At 55.2% G+C, this 22163-nt stretch overlaps 1 long non-coding RNA gene across 1 annotated transcript; it reads left to right on the top strand.

The window, feature by feature from the left end:
* Nucleotides 1-19583: 19583 nt before the first annotated feature.
* On the top strand, nucleotides 19584-21713 carry LOC140687329 (uncharacterized). The gene is made up of 2 exons (XR_012061537.1): nucleotides 19584-20347; nucleotides 20972-21713. It is a non-coding gene; the product is annotated as an uncharacterized lncRNA (long non-coding RNA).
* Nucleotides 21714-22163: the final 450 nt, after the last annotated feature.

Here is a 22163-nt window from a genome sequence, read left to right as displayed (position 1 = left end):
CACGCGCACTTCACGGAAGAAGCTCTCGGAACAGCTGGCAAGGGCAGAACCAGGCGCTCGGCACCGTCGTCCACAGGCAGGCGGCCGTCCGGACGGGACAAGCACGGGAGACCAGGGCGCCGCGCGCTCCTGCAGGCCGGCGGGGCTGCGCGGGGCAGCCCTCGGAGCAGCTGGGCGGTTCCTCGGAAAGTTAAATGCGGGGCATCCCCGTGACCCGGAATTCCGCTTTTAGGTAGTCACCCGGGGGAATGAAAACGCACGTCCGCAGGACTTGCACGGCCGCTTCGTGTTCATACTCGCCGGGGACGCGGCGGGCGGAGACGCGCAGGCCGCAGGCCGCAGCGGGGCGCGGCTCACGGGAGGGGCCGGCGGCGCGCGCGGCCGCGATGGCGCAGCGGTCGCAGGACATGCATGCTGTGCGGTTCCACCGGGTGACGTCTGAGAAAACCTGACTAATCCATGGGGATCCGAGCTGTGGCTGCTTCTCGGGGAGGGGAGGGGGTGCTGGTCTGGAAAGAGGCACGAAGGGGCTTTGTGGGTGGCGGAAGGGAGCTGTGCTTGTCTGGGGAGGTGCACACAGTTCATGGGTCTGTACAGTCGTCAAAACGTGTTGAATGGAGCACTTAAGATCTGTGCCTTTTAGTGTCTATAACTTATACCCTAATTAAAAAGACAGACACAAATAAACGTACAGTTGCAGGGTCCTGCAGGGAAGGCTGTGACTCTGGAAATCTGTAGCAGAGGCATCTGGCCTGATGTTCCCCGAGCAAACGACCTTTGTACTGAGATGTGGAGGGAGGTTTAGCCCTAATTTGGAGAAGCGGGTGGGGGCAAGTCTGCAGTCCAGTCCAGGGAATCTTCAGTGTGTTTGGGGGAGAAAACAGATGCCTGCCTGGCTGACTCTGACCATCCGGGGTTTGGGTGAGAGCAGAGTGAGAATGTGAAGGGCCTCTGGTGCAGAGGGGATGTGGTCAGATCTGTATGTTTAAGGGATTGTCCTGGCAGCTGAGAGGAGACAGGCCTGGAGAGTGGGGGCAGGAGACTCAGCATGGGAGGAGGGGGTCCCTGCAGCCGCCCACGTGAGAGGTGATGCAGAGAGCTGGGCCCAGCCGGAGGGAGACGGGTAGGCACGTGTAAGGGGTGTGGAGGAGGCGCCTGTATAAAGGATTTATTTGGGATTTACAATGACAATTGAGTAAGGGAGAGGGTAGGGGATGGCCTTTGAGGTTTTGGCTTATTTCTCAAATGTTTCTTTTTTCTTTTTTAATTGAAGTACAGCCAGTTACAATGTGCCAATTTCTGGAGTACAGCATGATGTCCCAATCATGCATGCATATACATACATTCATTTTCCTTTTCTTTTTCATTAAAGGTTATTACAAGATATTGAATATAGTTCCCTGTGCTCTACAGAAGAAACTTCTTTTTAAACCTATTTTTATATATAGTGGCTGACCTTTGCAAATCTCAAACCCCCAAGTATATCCCTTCCCCCCCTTCCCCCTGGTAACAATAAAATTGTTCACCATGTCTGCAGGTCTGTTTCTGTTTTGTAGATGAGTTCATTAGTGTCTACTTTTTTTCTTTTTTTCTAAAAGGAGAATGATGCTTTTAGAAACAGGAAACAAGCTTGGAGGACCAGGTTTGGGAGAAATACATGATTAGAGAACTAAATTTATACCACCAAAGAAAGTGGAAGGATAGCAGGCAATTTTTGGAGCGTGTGGCCATCTAGTTAAGTTAATTTGAGAAAAAAAGCCCACATCTTCCCCAAATTTTGGGAATCATTAGTTCTATCATATCGAAGAGTTGATATTTTGCCATAAAATGTACACTCCTTCACATTCTTATATATATATACATATGCAGTTGTAAGAAATAACACAGAGAGATTCCCATATGCCCTTCACCAAGCTTCCCCAATGGTAACACTTTGCAAAACTCCAGGATAAGATCATAACCAAGGTACCAATATGGATATAATTCACCACTCTCTTCTGACCTCTCTGTTTTCACTTGCACACACGCACTCATGTGTACATTTAATTCTACAGTTTTACTCTGTATATTTTTAAATGTTCTATCTCTATTAGGTTTTTACTTTTTTCCCCAATAATTTTACAAATTAAAGGAAAGGAAATCGACAAAGAAATTGCAAGCTCATATAAACGTTCCTATTAAATTAATGATGTGGGACCCACCCATCGATCCATTGTAAAACTTGAAATTTCTTAATTGAAATGGGGACCAGGGGAAAAAAATATAAAAACCCACTGTAAAAGCTAATGGTATAACTGGATTTCTAACATCCAAATTATTTAAAGCTGTAATTAAATGAACTGTGGAACAACGAACCTTTCTTCCTGGACGTAGAGCCACCATGAAAATGGATTTCCTTCCTAGGAAGGGTTAGTGCCCAAATTTGTCATCTTAGCAAAGTCGTTAATGTCAGCAACGTCTCCGGGACGGGGAGGGAGCAAGGGCCACTCGGTTCCTGTTACTGTAAGGACAATACTTTGTGGACATAATCCTAAATACACGGTACATTTTCTCAGGAGTGTGTGTCAGCGATGTTGATGAAGACGGTGACCTTCACTGAGCACTCACTGTGCGCTGATGGCGTCCTCCTGGGACCTCGTGCAGCACCCAAGCCACTCACGGCGGAGGAAGGGAGGTGCAGGGCAGTTAAGCAATTTCCAAAGTGCCCGGGTGGCCAGTGGCAGCGTCACACTGCAAACCCGAGTCCATCCAACACGGCGTCCTAGTTTTTGATTATCACAGCATTTGCCTCTCTTCCGTGAATGTAATTAAGACACAAATTGGTCCAAGGTTGTTCGGCTGTGGATCACATGACTGACGTTAATGTAACATCTTCAGTCTGAAGGTGGGTAACTTTCCTCCACCTGAGTGACACTTCCCTGGGACGGTGGACATCTTGAGGCGTGCTTGCTCTCCCGCTGATGTTTAATCCGTACATAACTGGCCACTTTTTCTGCCTCCATGGCCGCAGAGTCGCCATCCCCTCCCTCCAGCCAGGTCTCCCTTCCTGCCCATGGTTCCCGCTCACAGCTGCCAAAAGGTGGGGCCAGTCCTGTCTGTTCTCTGAACCCTAGAGTGGCCCCGAGTCCCTCAGAGTCAGTACTGGAGCCTTAGCAAGAGTGAGCGAGGCCCGAGGGTCTGTCCCCGGCTCCCCGGCCTCCCGGCTGTCCCGCGGCGGCAGGGACAGTGGGTCCCCCTGCAGCGTCTGAGTCCGTCCTTCCCTCACTGAGAACGCGTCTTTCCAGACTTTCCTGTGGGCCGGTCCTTCCTCGCTCTCGGGTTCTCCGAAACACCCCCTCCCCAGAAGAGCTCCCCCCTCCCCCACCACGGGCGCGAGCAGCCCCGCTCCCCCGCACCGTCCCGCCCTCTGCGTCCCGCTGCACGCTGCCCTCCAGCCCTCAGACAGCTGGCGCGTCAGCGCGCGTTTGTGTGACAGTTCTGACGGCTTCAGCCCAGCACCTGCACCGAGCCGGTCACAGGGCGGGTGCTCCGCGAAGGCCATGTCCTCAGAGTCCACGCCCCCGGGCACGTGGGGACCTCACCCACAGCACGGCAGCCGGCTCCAGGAGGCAGCTGCCTTCTATGGCCCAGCCTCTGAGGTCATGTAGCGTCCCTCCTCTGTTGTCACCCATCCACCCAGATTCAAAGGGAGGAGATGCAGACTCACCTACTCGCTGGGGGGAGCCTTAAAGTCACCTCATGAAAGTGTGTGAAGCTACCCTTGAAGCCACTTTTGGAAAGTGCCGCCCGCCCCACTCCTCCAGGCGGCCTCGCACACCTCCACAGCCAGGCGACCACACCTTTTCGGGGCTCCCAGGAGACCCACTGACACCCACCACCTGCCAACGAAATTGTCGCCACGTATGGGTTTCCCAGTCCGTCCTGCCCCTACTCCCAGCTGAATAAGCTGCCTTATTTCAGGCTCTGCGGATGCTGAGTGCATCTCTGTACCCCCCACTAGCAAGTCCGGACCTGAAAGCAGAGGAAAACCAAACACTTCTGATCCGGGAATCCTTGAATAAGTGAGGGCAACACCTCTTCTTTTTCTTTTTTCCTAATTGCATGATTTTGAGCAAGTTGTTCAATGGCTTTGATCGCCAGCTTCCTCTGTGCTGCAGAGTAAAGGCTTGGATCGCAAGTTTGGCCAAGAGTCAAAGTCATGATCCACAGAAAAGCACCCAGAACGGAGGATGCCCCGGGGGATGTGGCCTGAGCTTGAGAAGGTGGGGATGGCGCAGGGTCTGGCTGATGACAGGGGGGTCCCACGGGCCAGCTGAACAGCAGAGGGACCACACGAGCCTTCCCAAGGGGGAGACCTGGGCTCAAAACGTAACTGGAAAAAGGGAGCAGAAGGCCTTCAAACAATCATCATTTAGAACGAGCAGGAGCTATTTTATTTAAGATTTAAATACGTTTCCCATAATTAGTTCTCCACTTAGCTCAATAAACTCCCCTGTAAGCATATCATTCATTATAAATAAATATTACCATGGAGATGCCATGATTATAATAATTTTCCGAGTGTTTATACGAATGCTTATTAACCATATGCATTTACCTTTGTGGAGATTTCTCACGAGCCAGCCTTTCCGTGTTTGCATTCTGATCACCGTCTTCACACGCAAACCCTGCAGCCTGAGTTGGGAAGCAGCGTAAGGCCTCGGGACTCTCCGTGACACGGTCGCGCAGGTCCTTCCGTCTCGGGCGAGGTCAGGGCTTCCCCGGCGTCCATGAAGAAAGGCGCATTCTCGTCACAATGCTCAGGGCGGGTTTCCTCTCTCGCTCTGACTTTTCATGAGTGAACAGGGGACTTTCCAGGAGCCATGACAACAAACATGACACCGGTGTGATGGTTAAGGGCATGTGTGACACATTGTCTTGAGCTTGAAACGTCCTCGGCTTCCATTTCTGGTACGGTAAGTACCGGTAGACAAGCAGAAGGTCTTTGGGAGTTTTGCTAAATTTTAAGGGCGAGAATGGTTCCTGGGACCACAACGTTTGACGGACATGAGCTAAGCTGCGTCTCCCCCACTCATGTCCAGGGATGACCCGTCCCCTCCCCGGAGGTGCTGCGGCAGGTCTGCGGCTCCTCTGCTGGATTCAGGGGACTGTGGAGAGAGGGGCGGAGGTGGTGCTAGAGAGACAGAGAGGCGAGAGGCAGGAGGAGTGGGGGGCTACTGCCAGGTCTGGGCTGGTCAGCTCTTCCTGTTTAACAAACCGCTCCAGAATTTGATGGCTTAGAACCACTGCCTCAGGAGCTTAAACCGGCTACTTAACCCTTGAAGCTGAGGCGTGCCTTTGGGCTGGGCTGAGCTGGGTGTTTCCGTGCTGTCAGCTGGGCCCTCTCCTTCCTCTGAGGTCCATGTGGTTGCCTAGGCAACACTTTCTCTATAGGGATTGGCAGATGCTGGCCACAGTAACTTGGCTCTTCCCCACTCAACCTCACCTCCTCCAGAGGGCCCACCAGGCTTGCTATTATAGCAGGAGCAAGTTCCAGAGGGTGAGCAGAGTCTCTCAAGGCTTCTGAGGCCCAGCCAGCCATGATTCCAATCCACTGTCAAGGGCTGAGGCTATAGACTCCACCTCTCCATGGGAGGGGCTGCAAAGCCACTGCAAAAAGGGTCTTCACGGCACAAAGTGGGGCCACTTTTGCAAACGCTCTCCCTCTGGGCCTCTCTCTCTGCCACTGCCACACCGGCACCTCCTGTGTTCGCCTCCCAAGAGGTGCAAACTGATGGTCACGCCCACTGATGGCTGTTTTTTGTGTGGAGCAGTTGTTTAGGCAAAAACACCAGACTTTGTCTTCAGAACATGAACCCTGCCCTTCTTGTTTACGTGGCGTCCTTTGTAAGAAGCAGATGTTTGGAACTACAAACTTTGTTCTTGGAATCAAGGACAATTCACGCTCCTTCGACTGCTCTCTGAAATACGCACTGCGCTGGCGGAATCTGGACTTCACCCAGAGATGCGCACCTGTGTGTTCTGAGTCACAGCCTTTGACAGGGAGGGCCACAGAGTCACATCAGCATTGAATCTGACTCACGTCCGTCATTTTCAAATAATTTTAAATCATGAACACAGCTGGAAACGTGGCTGGAGGGGGTGGAAAGCCTTTGAATAGCGGGATGGTTTTCTTCTCAGTGACAAAGTGGGCATTTAAAGGTAGCGCCACACAGAGGGAGGTATTGTTCTACAGGAGCTGGTAAAACCCAAAGGGCTAGTGTGATTCTTTGGGCAGAGACTATAGAATCTCAAGGAAAGAAAACAAAACAATTTAATGATTTAATTGTCATTATTTCCATGCATTTTTTTCCCTTTGGAAATTGCAATGTTTGAGTTTTTAAATAGATGTTAGCATTTGCCAAGGTACCATATGGTCAGCTCACATCAAGCGCCTTTTTCTAATCCCAGGATCACGGAGAGGGTGAACTCCGGAGCTGCTGCGTGCAGTCACTCAACTCCAAGCAGCCCTGCAGGTGCCGATGACAACAACCTGGACGCCGATCGCGGAAGCACCACTGGGAGATTCCATAAAAAAGTATCCTGGAAACGAACCTCTTCCCAAACCCATAACTCGGCGTGAACTCCACAGAGGGTTTAGTGCACAGAAACGACAGGGCTGCTCAAAGAGAGTGTTGTACCGGGGCTTTCCAGAAGGCTCTCTTGGACTTGGGAGTTAGGCTGATTAGCTGCCTCAAGCTGTAAGTGGAGGGAAATGTGACTTTGCATCTTGAGGAGCCCTCCACGTGAGTTACCACATGTCCCATCCACGGCTGCGGGTGAATCGCCACGTCAGCGTGAAATCCAGCAGAAAGAGGTGTGTTTCCCGCCGTCTGACTCATCATCAACGGCCCGCTCCTGGAGATTCCTGGCTGCCTCATCAGGTTATGCCAATAAATCTGAGTGAATCGCTGCTTGGTTTGTGATCGATGTTCCCACGGACGGGGTCGGGGCTGCATTTCCAGGGATGGGTCTTCAGCGTGGGGACGCGGGGCAAAGGATGCCCTCTTCCTGATGGAACCCTCACTGTCAGAATTGACTGGATTTTGTGGGCACAGCTGACGGGAGCCGGGGAAGGTACCCCTGGCGCAGAGTGGAGAAGTCTGGCCCAGAGCGAGGTCGTGCTCCAACGGTGACGCCAGCAGTCTGGGGACACCGATAACAGTGCAGTCACCAAGCTTTCCCGTATTGTTCACAATTCTGATTGATTTTGTCTAAACTCATCTCATTGCCAACCAAGGTCCCATCAGTGAAAGTCCCTAATGCACGAACACTCAGTCCCACACGGATGGCGTGTCAGGAAAAGCCGGCAGCGTCCCAGAGCACCCAAAGGCTTGACTCAGCTCTTCTAGGGTTCTGGCCTGCAAAATCGCCCTAGTTGGAGTTTTTAGACTATGGTCAGGGGATACTAGTCTTTGGATCCCATTTGGAAGTGGGTTGTGTTGTCAAATCAGAGAAGAATGAAATCTTCCAACTGCAACAGAGACTAGAAGCTGAGCTCGGTCTCCTCTCACGTTGGCCGGTGCGTTATTGCAACATCACCAGTCGAGGTCAGTCCCCTTTTACAGGGACGCGTGCTCTTTGCCTGGCTCATCAGGGCAGCCCGTTACGCCTGTTCTCATGTGCTGGCCCTGAACTGGCTCCCGACACGTGTTAATCTGTCTCTCGCGTTTTCATTAATCGGACTCTCACGTCACTCTGTCTAGTTTCTATTTATAAGAAAACCTTGTTCATTGGAAGAATTTTGGAAATTTGAACTGAAGAGTGGAAAATGGTTCAAAACCACCTTTGGAGCAGGGAGATTTTCGAGTTTCACACCCAGATCCTCGGCTGGTGTGAGGCTCTCCATGTTTACGGGGTCCCAGGAGGCTCCAATTTGCGAGGCCCCTGAAGCGGCCCTCTCCCCCTCGGCACAGGCATCTTCCGGGCTGCTCTTCCGAGACGCCCGGCTGCAGTCGGTCCCTTTCCAGGGATCCGGCTGGGTGCAGTGTAAGAGTCCACTGGATCTAAGAAAACCGGTCAAGAGATTTGGAAGTCTTCGCGTCGAGTATCAAACACCCACGGGATGTTCGGGAACATGGAGTTTCACAGTTTATCCACCAGGCGTCCGGGGCCCAGGCGTGAACTCCTGAGCTGCGGCAGCAGGGAAGAAGCCGCAGGCTAGGCGCGCGCGGCCGAGCGCCTGCAGCCCCGTTCTCGGAGCTGCCCGGCTCTTCCCCGCCGCGTGCCCGCCAGCGGGACCCTGAGCCCCTCCCCGCACAGCAAGCGGGCCCGGAAGAAGCTGGAGGGACCGGGGAGTGAGCCCACGCCAAGCGCGTGCTCTGCCGCTGCTCTGGGCCTGCCCCCGCTCTGGGCCTGCCCCCCAAGGAAAGCCCTGTTCTTTTGAAGACAACGGCCTCGGTCTTACTTCTTCACTGAAGAGTTCCCGCCTGGCACGGGTCGGAGGCACAAACACCCCTGCTTGTCCCTCGGGGTGGGGTGGTCGCTGTCTCCCTTGCCCGTCCTCCCTCTTTGACAGAAATAACGGCGCTCTGCCGGGGTGCTATGGAAGTCAGGGTTACAGGTGCTTTTCAAAACGCAGAGAAGAAGTTGTGGTGCGTTTCCTCCTCTTCTCTTCAAAGGACAAAAGTGGCAGAAAAAGCTCTGTTTTGGGATGGAAACCAGCCTTGTTTTAACACCAGTGACTGTGCCCATCAGCCGCTGCTTTGAGCTCTGGGAACTCCTGGAGCCTCGGTCTCCTCATCGGAAAGCCGGGGAGCCACACCCGCGCGGCCGGGCTAGCGCGCAGCCTACAAGGAGGCGTGCTCCCCCCACGTCCGTGACGGGGCCGCGCTGCTTGATGAAAAGGCCAAGCGACACAGCTGCCAAACGTGAGCTGTGCTCCTTGTCTGATTTTGATTTGAACACACCAATCGTAAGAAGACGTTTTTAGGGCAATTGGAGAAATTTGAATATGGATGTGTTGTTAGATGCTGTTAGGAGAGGACGCGGGGGAGGCGCTCAGTGGTAGAGCGCCTGCTGGGCATGCATGAGGTCCCAGGTTCCAGCCCCACTACTTCCGTCAAAAAAAAATTTCTTTTAAAAAGAGAGGCGCTTCCTTTCTGAAGTCTAATAAAGGTATTGTGGTTTATAAGTAAATGTCTTTTTCTTTAAAGACACTGTACAACACGGGGGATGGAGCCAATATGTTATAATAACTCTAAATGGAGGGTGACCTTTAAAAATTGTGAATCACTACATCATATACCTATAACATGGAATTTCCTACGGCAACTATACTTCAGTCTGAAAAATCAGAAAGAGATACGTACTGAAGGGTTAAACCAGAGGTGAAATGTCATGCTGTTAGGAATTCATTTAACTATATTCAACATCTTGTAATGACCTATAAAGAAAAGAATCTGGAAAAGAATGTGTGTATATAAATGCAGAACTGAACCACCGTGCTGTGCACTGGAAACGAAGGTGACACTGTCGATCGACTACACGTCAATACAAAACAAAGTGCTTAAGTCAAAAACATTCGAAGCAAATACAGCTAAATAGTAGTGATCATTCAGTCAAGCAGGAATGTGGATGTTTATTACACTATTCTGCCTCCCTTAGTGTCTGTTAAAATTTCCACAGAAAAGAGGTTAGAAAACATTATATGTAAAGCTCCCAGCATGGGAACCAAGCAGGTGCTCCAAGCCCGGTCACTGCGTTGCGAGCCAGCAGGCGCCCACTGCTCCCTCTCCTTCCCGAAGAAAGATACGCGAGCAGGACAGGTATGGCCGTGCCCTCCAGGGGCTGCTCCTGTGGGCAAGCCAGGTGTTTATGTTCCCACTAAAGTGGGAACGAAGGGCTTCACTCGGGGGCGAAATTCCGTAACTTGTTTCCCAGACAGTGGAGTGTATGTGGGTGTGATCATGCAGGATTTAGATTTGCAGTCGATACAGATTTTACCGCACTCCCACTGCATGTCGGGGGAGGATAGACTGGCCCCCAACTCCTCGCCCTCCTGTGGCCTGACTCTGCACCTTCGGCAGGTCAACGCCGGGTCTGTGGTGTCCGACGGGGACTGGACCGTGTGGCTTGCCGTGGCCAGTGGGGTGTGCGGGAGCCGGACACACGCTGACATGGAGAGCACGTGGAGGCGGGGGTGTTTGAGGACGCGCCCCGTCAGGCCTGTGGAGGGCAGAGATGTGGGGGGGCACCCTCACCGCCGGGGGGGGGCGCGGAAGCCAGCCGCTGCCGCTGAGAGAGCGAGTGCGAGAGCCGGGCGTCTGCAGTTCGCTTATCTTGTGCTTGTGCCTCTGTAGTCAAGCCTCACGTTTTCAGGAGTTAAAATAACTGGGGGCACTGGACTCACACTTAATTGTGTTCTTACTCCATTCGCAGGACGTTACCGAGGGGCTAGTCGCCCAGTGCACGGTGGGTCCTGTCAGGCTGTTCCGAGACCCAGGGGACCCGCCGTCGGTACCCACTTCTGCCACCTGCCGGCCCCAGCGTGATGGGATGCCTCCCCCGCGCGCGGCCCTCAGGGGCCGGCGTGGGTGGAGGAGGTTCAGTCCGTCCTGCGCAGGGGCAGCAGCTGCATCTTGGGTCCAGGGAGAGAGCTGTCTTCCTCCCCCATGTTCTCCCGGAGGTGATGGAAATATAGAAAGAGAAGGGTAAAAAAAAAAAAAAAAAACCTGAGCATTTTCAGCTGCAGAGCCGCACCGGGGCGTGTGACGGCGGGTCACATCGCTTGTGTCTCATTACGAGGAGCAGTCCCCCTGCGGGGACACGACCCACCGTGTCAGCCAGAGAGAGGGGAAAGCGAAGGAAAAGCAAGCCACCCCCTGGCTGCTCCGGATCGGAAAGGGCAACTTCTTAGCAACGGAATTTTCTTCATGTATAAAAGGAGGTGAATGTGGGTGTTTAAGCAGCCAGATGTTCTGGCTGGAGTCAAAGGCTGGGAAGAGCCAGAGGGATTTCCACGTTCCTCAGAACTCGGGCTTATAGTAGCATTAAAAACCCTTTTCTGTGATGACAAAATTTCAACTGCACAGAAAAGAAGAGGAGTGGCAGCATGAACGGCCACACGCAGGTCCCCAGTGGTCAGCTGGTCCCCACCCCTCCCTCTGTCCCTCGCAGGAAGGACGCCTCCCAAGCTCCAGGACACTCTGCCTTTAAATACCTAGAAGTGCAGGGCGCTTTCTCAGAGTGCGACCCTGCAGAGGCCCAGCGGCGACTCCCCAAGCACCCGCATGAGAACCTCTGAGTAGCTGACAAAGAGACCGGGTCCTGGCCCCATGCTGAAGCCATCAAATCAGAATTCCTGTCATGAAACCTGCAACAGGCGTGCAACACACCTCGCCTCGAATCTGCTGCACCCTCCGGTCTAAGAACCCAAGCAGTGCCTTCCTCTGGGCCGCTCGTGGGTGGAGCCACCACGCTGCCCCCAGGGCTGGGAGAAGCACCTTTTCTGAGTCTGGGGGATGCGATGCTCGGCTGGATGTGATGCTCGGCTACGGGATGGGCGTGATGTGTGCCTGGTCCTCCCCGCCCTTCCAAAATAACATGCTACTTTTCATGAACATGTTGCCAAGTGTTGCCCAAGGCTAGGCTCTCTCCCAGGAGTGAGGACCACAGCGTGCGTCTCCCACGGCTCCCGTAATCAGCCAGGTGTGGTGGAAAGGGAGCTGGACCAGCCGTGGAGGGAGAGTCGGAGCGAGGAGATGCAGTGGGACACAGAGACAGCCCGGGGCGACCTGGGTCTGCCACGCTGCCTCTCACTGCTTCCTCCTGTCCTTACAACATCCCAGGGAGGAAGACGAGCAGTGAATGGAAAGCTACATCCTGGGAGCAGCCGCCCTCAGACCCAGACTCATAATTACTATCAATAAAGGAATGGGACAGTGTAAGGCGACGTCCATTGTCAGTGTTTACTTTGCCCTTAATAAACAGCAGACACAGAAATAAGCTCTTTATGTCATTTAATCCTTCCAACAGCCCTGTGAGATGGAATATGACAACTTCCGATTTCCAGATGAAGGAGCTGGGCTTCAGGAGGGCTCGGTAAGTGTGGAAGTGGCGAGGACGCTGGTACCCGAGTTGGTAACTGTCAGTGTGGAGCACCCACCCACGGGGCAGAGGTGGGTGACTTTTTAGCTTAAGATTACTTTTCTTTTCTAAAATTGTACATCATGGGCAGGGCACAGCCATTGGCTTCAGAAACTGGCATCAGCTTCTGCAGCACAAGGTGAAAAATTTAAATCTGATTAGGAAGCATGGTTGCTATGGCACCAGGAAAGTACACTTTCATGCAAAGCAATTTAATAGATGTGAAAGTGTGTACCTTCTAACAGAAACACTACATTTTAGAGATAAAAATCCTCCAGCAGGCAGCGGGCTAACAGCCAGCCTCCTCGTCCAAGGCCTGGTCTTCTCCCGATGCCCCGTCCTGCCTCCCACCAGGAAGGACTGATGCCAGCGGGACGGCCTCCGTGGGCGGCCTCGGGCTGCTTCTCAGCAGGAAGGGAAGAGCAGGGGAACCACACCCACCCTGGGCGGCAGCATGTGCTCAGCCCAGGCTTCTGGGACTCAAGGGACGTGCCATTCAATCCTGGAAGTTCACCCTTCCCCACCCTGCTCTGCCCCACCGCTGCCTTGGGGCCCCACCTCAAGGCGTATCTTCTCACCTTCGCCTGCTGTATCCAGGTGCCCAGGGATGTGGTCTTGCAAAGTGCTGGGGGCACCCGCTCCGTGACGGGGGTCCTTCACCTGTGCCCAGAGTCGGCTACATTCTGTCTGTGAAACCTTGGACAGGCTACTTAACCTGAGTCTCAGTTTCCTCATCTGGAAAGTGGGCTCCATGATTAACCCACCTCCCCACCCCCCAGTTCTATGGAAATACTGCTGACATATAACATTGTGATGGTTTTAGGTGTACGTGCAAATCTGATGTACGTGTGTATTTGGAAATGAGGACCACAGTAAGTGTAGTTAACATCCGTTGCCTCCTATAGTTACAAACTTTTTCCTTGTGATGAGAGCTTTTAAGATGTACCCTCTAAGCAACTTTAAAATATGGGGGGGTGGTACACCTCAGTGGTAGAAAGTGTGTTTAGCATGCACAAGGTCCTAGGTTCAATCCCCAGTACCTCCGTTAAAAAGACAGTAATAAAAAATAATAAACAAGATTAAAAATTTTTTAAAAACTTTAAAATATACACATCAGCATTGTCAACGTTAGTCACCCTGCTCTACATTAACTACTGCTAAGATGCTTTAAGCAGATCAGCTCTAACCTGGGTTCTGGACTCATGAGAGCTCACCACTGGCAAGTCTCACGCCTGGCGTATTTGCTGAATAAACACAGCTCACGTCTCCCTGGCCATCCTCCTCACCCTGCCCAACCTTACCACCCACTTATCCATCCATCCACCCACCCATCCACCCATGCATACAACAAGTAGGCCTAGATGCATGCTGCGTGCTCAATTCTGCAAGCGGTCACAGAAAAAATGGTGAAGAAACACAAGACAAACTGTGGCCTCACAGCAGAGACTCTCGAGGAGGGAGAAAGACGTGGCCCCCGCAAGCCCAAAGGCAGAGCAGCTGTGACATGAGCTACCAAGGAGAGAGAGTGATGTGGGGCCCCGAGGACACGTAATGTGGACTTGGTCTAGTCAGGGAGATCAGGGGGGGCTTCCTGGAGGAAGTGGCTCTTGGGCTGAGATTTGAAGAATCAGTAGGTGTGAAAAAGATGAAGAAAAGAGGGAAAACATTCTTAGAACAGCATATTCAAAGGCCCCACGCAGGAGTGCCAAGGAGCTGAGCACGGCCGTGGCTGTAAGATGCACTTCCCTCTGTGGGGAGTGGAGAGCTGGTGAGGCTGGGGCAGTGGCCAGCCAGGCTGACCTTTAAAACTAAAACTGAAAGTTAATCCATCAGCAGGAGGGACCACCAGTCTGTGAAGCTATGATGTGAACAATATGGAAGGAGTTTCTGTCCATTGACCGACAGCACGGGGATGAGTTAGCCGCCAGAGGGCACGTCCCCGCGAGGTGGAGTTCCCTGTGGGCACAGGTGTGGCACCTGCCGTTTCTGCTGCATCCCCGCCCCCCAACGCCTTGCCCAAGACTTGGGCTGCAGAGCTGCCTCTCTGACCACAAGCTCTGGGCACTCGTGAGGGTGAGGGGCCGCCTGGGGGGTGGGTTTCACACAGGCTCACGGGGGAGGGAGAGGCAGGCCACCGCCTCCCCACGTGCTGGGCAGGTCAGCAGATGCAGGAGGAAAACCGAGATGCTGTTTCTCAGGGGTTCTGGCTGTCACCGCAGGAAGCGTCACAGCTCCCGCTGCAGACAAGAGGACGTAATTAACACGGAGTCCCTTTCCCTCCATAATTAAACGTGTTAATTCTGCTTCGGCCCATGGGAGCCCGTGATAGGAGGGTGTGATGAAGCCGGGTCATGCTCTCAGGCCCCACAATCGCTCGCCTTCGACGAGAAAGATGCTCGTTGGTGCTTCTGGAGCTCAGGCCCCCGAGTGCCTGTAACGATCTCTTTTATGAATCAGATGCCCTTACCGCACCTGCCCCTGGGGCTCCCCGTGCCGCAGAGAGGAACCACCTCGGACGGCATCAGCCCCGCTCCCGCAGGGACAGACCCATACTGAGGAACGAGCTCGTGCCTTCTGAGCACTTGCGTTATCAGACATCCATTATCCCTTTTAATTTTTATCACAGCAACTCAGAGAGGCAGTTCCTATTACCTTTTCCATTTTACAGATAAGGAAGCGGAGCTGCAGAGGGATGCTGTTCCTCGCCCAAGGTCACCCGTCTTGTCGGACATGTGGCTGCGGGATCCCCAGGGTTTGGAGATGGATGTGATCCGTCGGGATGGATTTTCAGACTGGAGAATAAAGATCTGCCACCGAGCAAGAGCAGGCCTGTCTGTTATCACAGGCAGAACATGGAGGAGGAGCGTACATGGCCTGGAGGGTTGGAGCCCAGTTTCTCTGGGGCCACGGTGTGACACGGAACAACCTTTGCACCAGTCGCCCCCACCACCACAAGACCGGGACCCTCGTTCTCCGCTCCTGCTGCTGCTGCTGAAAGTGAGCTTCGGTCTGTGTGCTGATGCCAGCAGGGCTGGCCTAGGCATGCCGGTCCTCGGCATCCAGCGCCAGCAAACGTGTGATGTGCAGTGTGTACATTTGGAGGATGGAGGGAGGGAGGGAGGAGAAAGGGAGGGAGGGATAGAAGGATGGAGGGGCAGATGGCGGACGAACTGACAGACGGCAAGGGGGAGGACAGTGTGAGGAGGACCTGGCAGCCGTGTTAAGGGCCGTGGGCTTTGGGGGTCGGGGCTATGTCATCCCAGAACTTTGGGTTGGGCTCTGCTATGTGCTGGGTTTGGAAGACCAGTTAGGTTTGGGATCCAAGACGGCAGAAATTAAACTTAAGCGTAATTGGAAGAGGAATGGGCAGTGGTTTTTTTGCCCTCTCCTTTTTGCAAGTCTCCATATCTTCTCTTCACCTCATTCAACCAACCCCCAGCTCCTGCCATGTCTGTTCCCAGCTGCCCCTGAATCGTACCATCTCTAAGTGAAAAACTCTTGTCAAATGATGATTTCCTGGTAAAGCTAATCATTTGATAGGAATGGATTTTTGGAATGTTCACAGGACTCCAATCTCAAAAGATCCGTAGGCTTCTGTCTGCATGTGAGATGCCTGGGAGTAGAAACTGGGGTGGTGGGAGGCTGTGGGCTCTGGGCCGCAACGGCTGGGATTTGGACCCTGGTTTCAGCACCGCAAAGCTGTGTGACATTGGGCAAGTTCCTTAATCTCTCTGGCTGTAACTGCTTCATCTGTAAGATGGAAATAATGATAGCTCCTGCTTCATAGAGCCTTAGGATGATGAGTGTGAACGTGAACGTTGAGCCAGAACAGTGTGGGGTGCACAGAACCACTCAGAGACGGGTTTGTGTTGTTACGCCCCTGCTATCTGAGTGGCTTCTGACCTCCCGGAGGCCGAAAACACTTCTCTCGTGTGTCTAAGAATTCAGATCTCCAACCGTTTCCCGTTTATCAGCTCTCCGTCTCTTCCTCTGCAGGTCAGCCCCACCAGCTGTATTGGGAATGCGAAGTTTTAAGATCTTAGTCTATCTTTTTTACGCAGTATTGGTTTTGGCACTAGGTAGGGATTGAAATTCAGTTACTCAAAATTTATTAAAAAAAAAAAAGCCAGGCAGGCAGTCTCTGGCAAAAGGCAGAATGGCAGGGAAAACAGCTGCAAAGAGAATTTTTTTAAATGTATCACATAGAACACACGTGGACGTTAGCATCGGGGAAGGAATGAGTGGAAAGTGACAACAACGTGACAACCCACGAGGCAGCTGAGGAAGACTCTCGAGCCCTCGGCAGCGGGCCTGAGGGAGGCTGCGGGTGCCGGCCGGGGTGACACATGGCACTGGACAGGGTGGCACACAGTGCTGGCTGGTGCACGGAGGGGCGAGCTCACGGGCGTGCCCAGACACGGGAGCCTCCAAATCCATGGCCAGCAGAGGCAGAAGGGGCGTTCTGACTTGGAGGTGAAGTAAAGCCATGAAATGAAGTAAAACAGAACTGCGGCTGGGAAGCCGGCCTTTCCTGACTTAGTGGGCAGCACGTGGTTCCACATGGGGCTGTGAGACTCGGGAGCCTCGCGCTGGGTCGCAGAGGCAGCAAAGGCGGTGTGGACACCCACCTCCTCCCTCCCCGTCTCCTTCCACCCTCTCTCCTCGTCCTGCCCCGCTGGCCGTTGTGACCAGCACCAGGTCCTGGGTGCTGGCTGCGGGGTCAGGGATTGGCCACTGCTCACCCTTCACCCACTTGCTCTCCACGTGGATCCAGAGCCAAGCACAGCTGCCGCCCCATTTTACAGACGAGGACATTGAGGTTCAAAGGCTGAGGTGACTTGCTTGAGCTGACACTCACTTGTAATTGACCAGGTCAGGATTCACACTCAGAGCTTGTGCCCAGAACTGTGTGCCGTCTGTGAACGTCAAGACCTCAGCTCCAAGGGTTTTGTGTTGGCGAAGCAGCCTCACTCGGTAGGACCCAGAAATCCTACTCCTTGGTATCTGCTGAAGGGACGGGAAAGATCATGTCTGCACAAAGTCTTGCTCTCAAATCCATGATAACGCCACTCGGGAAAACCTCAACGCCCACGTGTGGGTGAGGGGCAGACACGCAGATGGCGGGGTGCCGTCCTCCCACAGACGGGAACGGAGCTCCGCTACGCACCCCGCACGGGCGAGGCCTGGAGACGCTGTGGGAAGAGCTGAAGATACCACGCAGTGTACGATTCAATTTACATGAAACGCCCAGAAAAGGCAAATTTACAGAGACAGTGCGTGAAGGCGGTGACCTGGAGTGGGGGGGGGGGTGCTGATCGCAGAGACACGCGCGTCTTCCTGGTAAGGATGAAGCGGCTGAAATGATCTGTGGTGACCGTCGCAGCCCTCGGTAAAGTCGCTGAAAGTCATTAGACTGCGCACTTAAACGGGGTCAGTGTGCTGATAGGTAAAAATAAACCTCCATGAAGCTGTTTAGCAAAAATTAAAAGCAACACTGGTTTACTGTCTTGGGAGATTCTCTCTTTTCCTCAAAAATACGGTGTGGAGGGGAGGGTGGGGGCGATTGGCAGTTGCCTCATCGTTCAGAGAATGTTCCCAGAAAACGAAGAAAACATAGTGTTCCTTCCACATGTTCTCAGTGACATCCTGGGAAGCAGGGAGCTAGAAAGACCCACATGACAAGCCAGCCAGGCGGAGGGGAGGCCTGGAGCGGGTGAGCCGGGGCCGGGCAGCCCGCCCCCTCGCATCTCCGCGCGCGCTCCTGTCAAGACCGGCTCCCCGGCGCTCGGAAGTGTCAGCCCTGCGCTGGGCACGTCTGCAGCTCTGGGTGCGCGCTCTCTGCACCGAGCCTCCGTTGCCTGTAAACTGCCGGGGCCCTTGATTTCTGACGTGCTCTGGCTGAACGGTGCCTAGCTCTCGGCGGGCACCCTGATGGCCACCTGGAATCCCTGGAGGAGGGCAAAGAAACGGGCGGTCACGTCTCCCCCGGCGGCAGTGGGCTCTGCAGCCGCGCGTCTCCTCTGCTGAGATCCACGCCCACCCTCCGCGAGTCCGGCCGTCCCTGGCGCTGGGGATGAGGTGGGCGCTCGGGTCTCCCCGCGGAGTCCTGGCCTCGTCTGGGGGGCCGCTGCTCCGCTGACTACACCCTGTCCCTCTGTGGGGAGTGTCCGGACACTGACATCCACGTCCTCCACTCTGCTGGGCGACAGGAGGCAGCTCACCATGGTGACACCATTTAACGCGAACCTGTGGGACAGCTGAGCCCGAAGACGGCCGTGTTCCCGGTGACTGAGCGAGACAGAGCTCTTTCCGCCGCGAGTGACAGTGGTGACGAGGAGACAATTAGAGGAATCTGTAGGCTCGTCTCGTTGAAAGTCCAGACTGAAAAGCTTCAGCCGCGCCACACCAGGGGCCCCAAGATGTCCCCGCCTCGAAGCTGCTTCCTATCCGTGGGCCCCACGCTTCCTCCAGGTGTCTCCCTGGGGGGACGCAGAGGACCCCGAGGGTGGCAGGCGGATGGAATCCCAGGAGTCAGAGTGTGGAAGGGAAGGTGCACTTCCAGTGAAGGTCCCAGGAGGACCCCTCTCTGGACTGAGGGGCAGAAGTGGTCCGGGGGCCCAGCCGAGCACGCGGTCTGCCCCGGGGGCTGCAGACTCGAGGGTGAGGGGTCCTCGGCTCCACCAGAATTAGAGGCCGAGCGAGGCACAGAGACGGCGCCTCCTGGAACCTCAGTGAAAGAAGGCAGCGAGGACGCCGGCCGCCCCCCCTGGAAGGGCACGAGGACTCCCCGGGGGCCCGTCCACCCCGGACGCTGCTGCCCCGAATGGAGGAAGGCGGCCGCGCCTCTCCGGGCGCCGGGTGTGATGCCAGGGCAGCACTGTCTCTGTCCGGGCGCGGGTCCCCGGCCGTCCTGGGAGCTCACGGTGGCCCGGAGGCGAGGTCGGCTTTGTCTTGGGGATGAGCTGACAGATTAGAAAGCCCCCGCGCTCCCGGAAGCACGACGTCTGGGGGCGGCCGAGCCCTCCTAGGGGCGCCTGCCGTGCGGACGTCACGCGGCCGCCGGCTCCGCGGGACCAGAGCGCGCGGCCCTGGCCCTGCCCCCCGCATGCCCTCGCCGTGCCCCGCCCCTCCGTGCCCCGCCCCTCCGTGGGCAGCGCACGCTCCCCTCTCAGAGCTGCGCGCGGCCCTGGCCCCGCCCCTCCATGCCCCGCCCCTTCACGCCCCGCCCCTCCGTGGGCAGCGCACGCTCCCCTCTCAGAGCTGCGCGCGGCCCTGGCCCCGCCCCTCCATGCCCCGCCCCTCCACGCCCCGCCCCTCCGTGGGCAACGCACGCTCCCCTCTCAGAGCTGCGCGAGGCCCTGGCCCCGCCCCTTCATGCCCCGCCCCTTCACGCCCCGCCCCTCCGTGGGCAGCGCACGCTCCCCTCTCAGAGCTGCGCGCGGCCGCCGCTGGGAACGGCCTGGCCGCCGCCCTGCTGCCCCGCACACCCCGGGCCCCCGGCCGACCGGGGTCCGACACTGCTCCGCTGGGGGTTCTCTTCCGCGTGAGCACACGTGGCTCCCTGCGCCATGGTCCACGGACCCAACGCTCAGTGCCTGCTCCTCGGGGGTCGCCCCACCGAAGCTCGTTCGAGGTAAACGACACTCTGGTGAAGACAGACCCGCGAGCACACACTGCAGTCATGAAACAGCAGGCCGATCACAGCCCAGGCTGGGCTGACACACAGAGTCACGTGGGGGCCAGGCGAGAGCCTCTGCCGTCCCAGGGGTCTGAGCCCCACTCCTGACCTTGAAAGAGGGCGTACATTTTCCAGGACATCTGTTTCAGCAAGGAACCAACGGCAAAGCTGTCTTTTGGCATCTCCTTATATTATTATTATTTTTTTTTTAATTTTAAAAGACCTGGTAAAGCCGTGACTGGATCCCAATCGCACCAGAGAGGAGACAGCAGACGTTGGAAGCGTGTCTTTCTGCTTCTGCCTGCACTTCCGACCCAAACAGCTGTTCTCCGCTTCAATTATCTTTTGAAATGCGACACATCAAAGATGCAGACAAGGACGGGTTGATGGTCTCCTGCGCCGACGAGCTGGTGGACCTCGGGCCCGGCACGTGTCTGCTTACACGCCGTCGCTGTGTTTTAGGGGCAAGTGGGGTCTGACGCATCCTCGGTGACGCCTCCTGTGTATTAGCTGAGAGACTCAGGCACTTAGGTGAAGCACAAGGTAAACCCCCTCGCAGGGGGCTGTCTGCCACTGACGCCGTGCACAGAGGCTGCGGCCAGTTTTACATTTGCAGGGGAGGGCGTCACGGAGGAGAAAGAAGAGGTTGTCCCCGGGCTCTTTGCCCACAGGGTTGGAAAGGGTGCCATAGCTCATAGTGAGCTAAGAACATTTCATCAAGCCCTGGACTGCAGACTGGGGGCTGGGAGACAAGGGTCAAGGGGAAGACAGCCCGTGGCCCGCGAGGTCTTGGTTTGGGGTGGGAGACAGTTTGCAATGGACCCACGCCCTCAGGGGCTTGCACGGGCAAGGTTTTACTCTCTCTCAGTTCAGCTTTATTCTTGCAAATGCATTGAGAACCAGGCCCCATCCCGGGGGCAGGAGGGTTCATCTGCAGGCAGTGGCCTCCCCTGCGCGTCCCAGCGTCACTGCTGCAGGACATCACGTGGCCACACCCGCTGCGAGGGGATGGCTTTTGGAAGTCAAGTTTAATTGGAACACAGACAAGCCCGTCCGTTCACACATTATCTGTGGCTGCTCTCCTGTGCTGCAGGACAGAGCTGAGGAGTTGTGATGGGGACCATATGGCCCACAAGATAAAAATATTTACTTTCTGGCTTTTTACAGGAACATTGCCGACTTCCACTGTTAAACGGTCCTGCTCCCGCCCGTCTCTCTGACCTCACGTCGCATCATCCTCTTCAGCCCCCAGCACGTCTGGGAGTCCAGGGAACAGCGCAGAGACCCCGCTGTGCTGGAAGGAGGGTGTGCACATGGCGGGATGAGGGTGTTTGATCTGGAAGGAGCATTTTGACCATTACTCTGGGCTTTCGGCGTATGAGAGAGTAAAGCCCGTTTGTTAAGCAAAGCCAAGCCAGAGCTGTGCCGCGTTTATTTCGGAGTGGGGGGTGCTTCCGACTTGGGGTCTCGGCATCAGTGCCGTCTCCGCTTACTCAGCAGCCAAGGGCTGTGATGACTGTTAACGTCCACAGCCAAGTCCTGGACTGAGGCCCCAGTCACTTTTTCCCAGCTGAAGTGTGGGGCGATACCAGGGAATGTCTTGGGGAGAGAACCCTGTGCTCCGAGGGGAAATGCGTGCAGACTGGCTTTCTCTCTCCTTCTGCATCTCAGTGGGAACCCCACCCCCTCGCCGCAGGCGCTGGGCTCCCTGACCGCGGCGTCCCACAGCTGCCCCTCGGAGCCGCCCGGGGAAGCCGATGCTGCGGGGCTGGGCGCCACGGGCTTCCGGCGCGTCCTCAGAGCCTTAGTGATGGCCCTCCTTTTGTTCCTAATATTGATAATTTCAAATTTTACTGTAACGAGTTTATTAATTTTACTAGCTTTAAAAAATGGTGAGCCCTTCCTGTTTTTTGTTTGTTGTTTGCTTTCAATTCCACTGATTTCCACTCTTAACCTTTGATATTTCCTTTTCTCTAATGATTGGGGTGTAATTTGTTCTCTTTGTAGCTTTTCAAGTTGGAAACTAAGACCATGGCGTCCAGTGCCAGGCTGGCACTCTGTTTGCAGCTGAACGTGGGGAGATCTGACTTACATTTTAAAGACAGAGGGGAAGCAGCGCCAGGGACCCCAGAAGGCGGACATCAGATCTGTCCAGGGGGATGAGGGGCGCTCCCTGGGTGTCAGACCTGAGGTTTGTCTGAGGGCGGCAGTCCTTCCCCGGGTAGATTTATGAAGGTAGAGGGAGCCTCCTCATGTTGGGGAGCCCTTTGGACAAGAAGAGAGGAGGAGAGAAACGGAGCGGGCGTGCGGCGTGGGGGCTACGCTGGCAGGTGGTCAAGGTCAGGCGTCTGACTGCTGT

This window comes from Vicugna pacos, chromosome 19 (assembly GCF_048564905.1).
Source record: "Vicugna pacos chromosome 19, VicPac4, whole genome shotgun sequence".
Taxonomy (NCBI): domain Eukaryota; kingdom Metazoa; phylum Chordata; class Mammalia; order Artiodactyla; family Camelidae; genus Vicugna; species Vicugna pacos.
The sequence above is the reverse complement of the archived record's forward strand: the minus strand, read 5'-3'. Positions and strand labels throughout refer to the sequence as shown.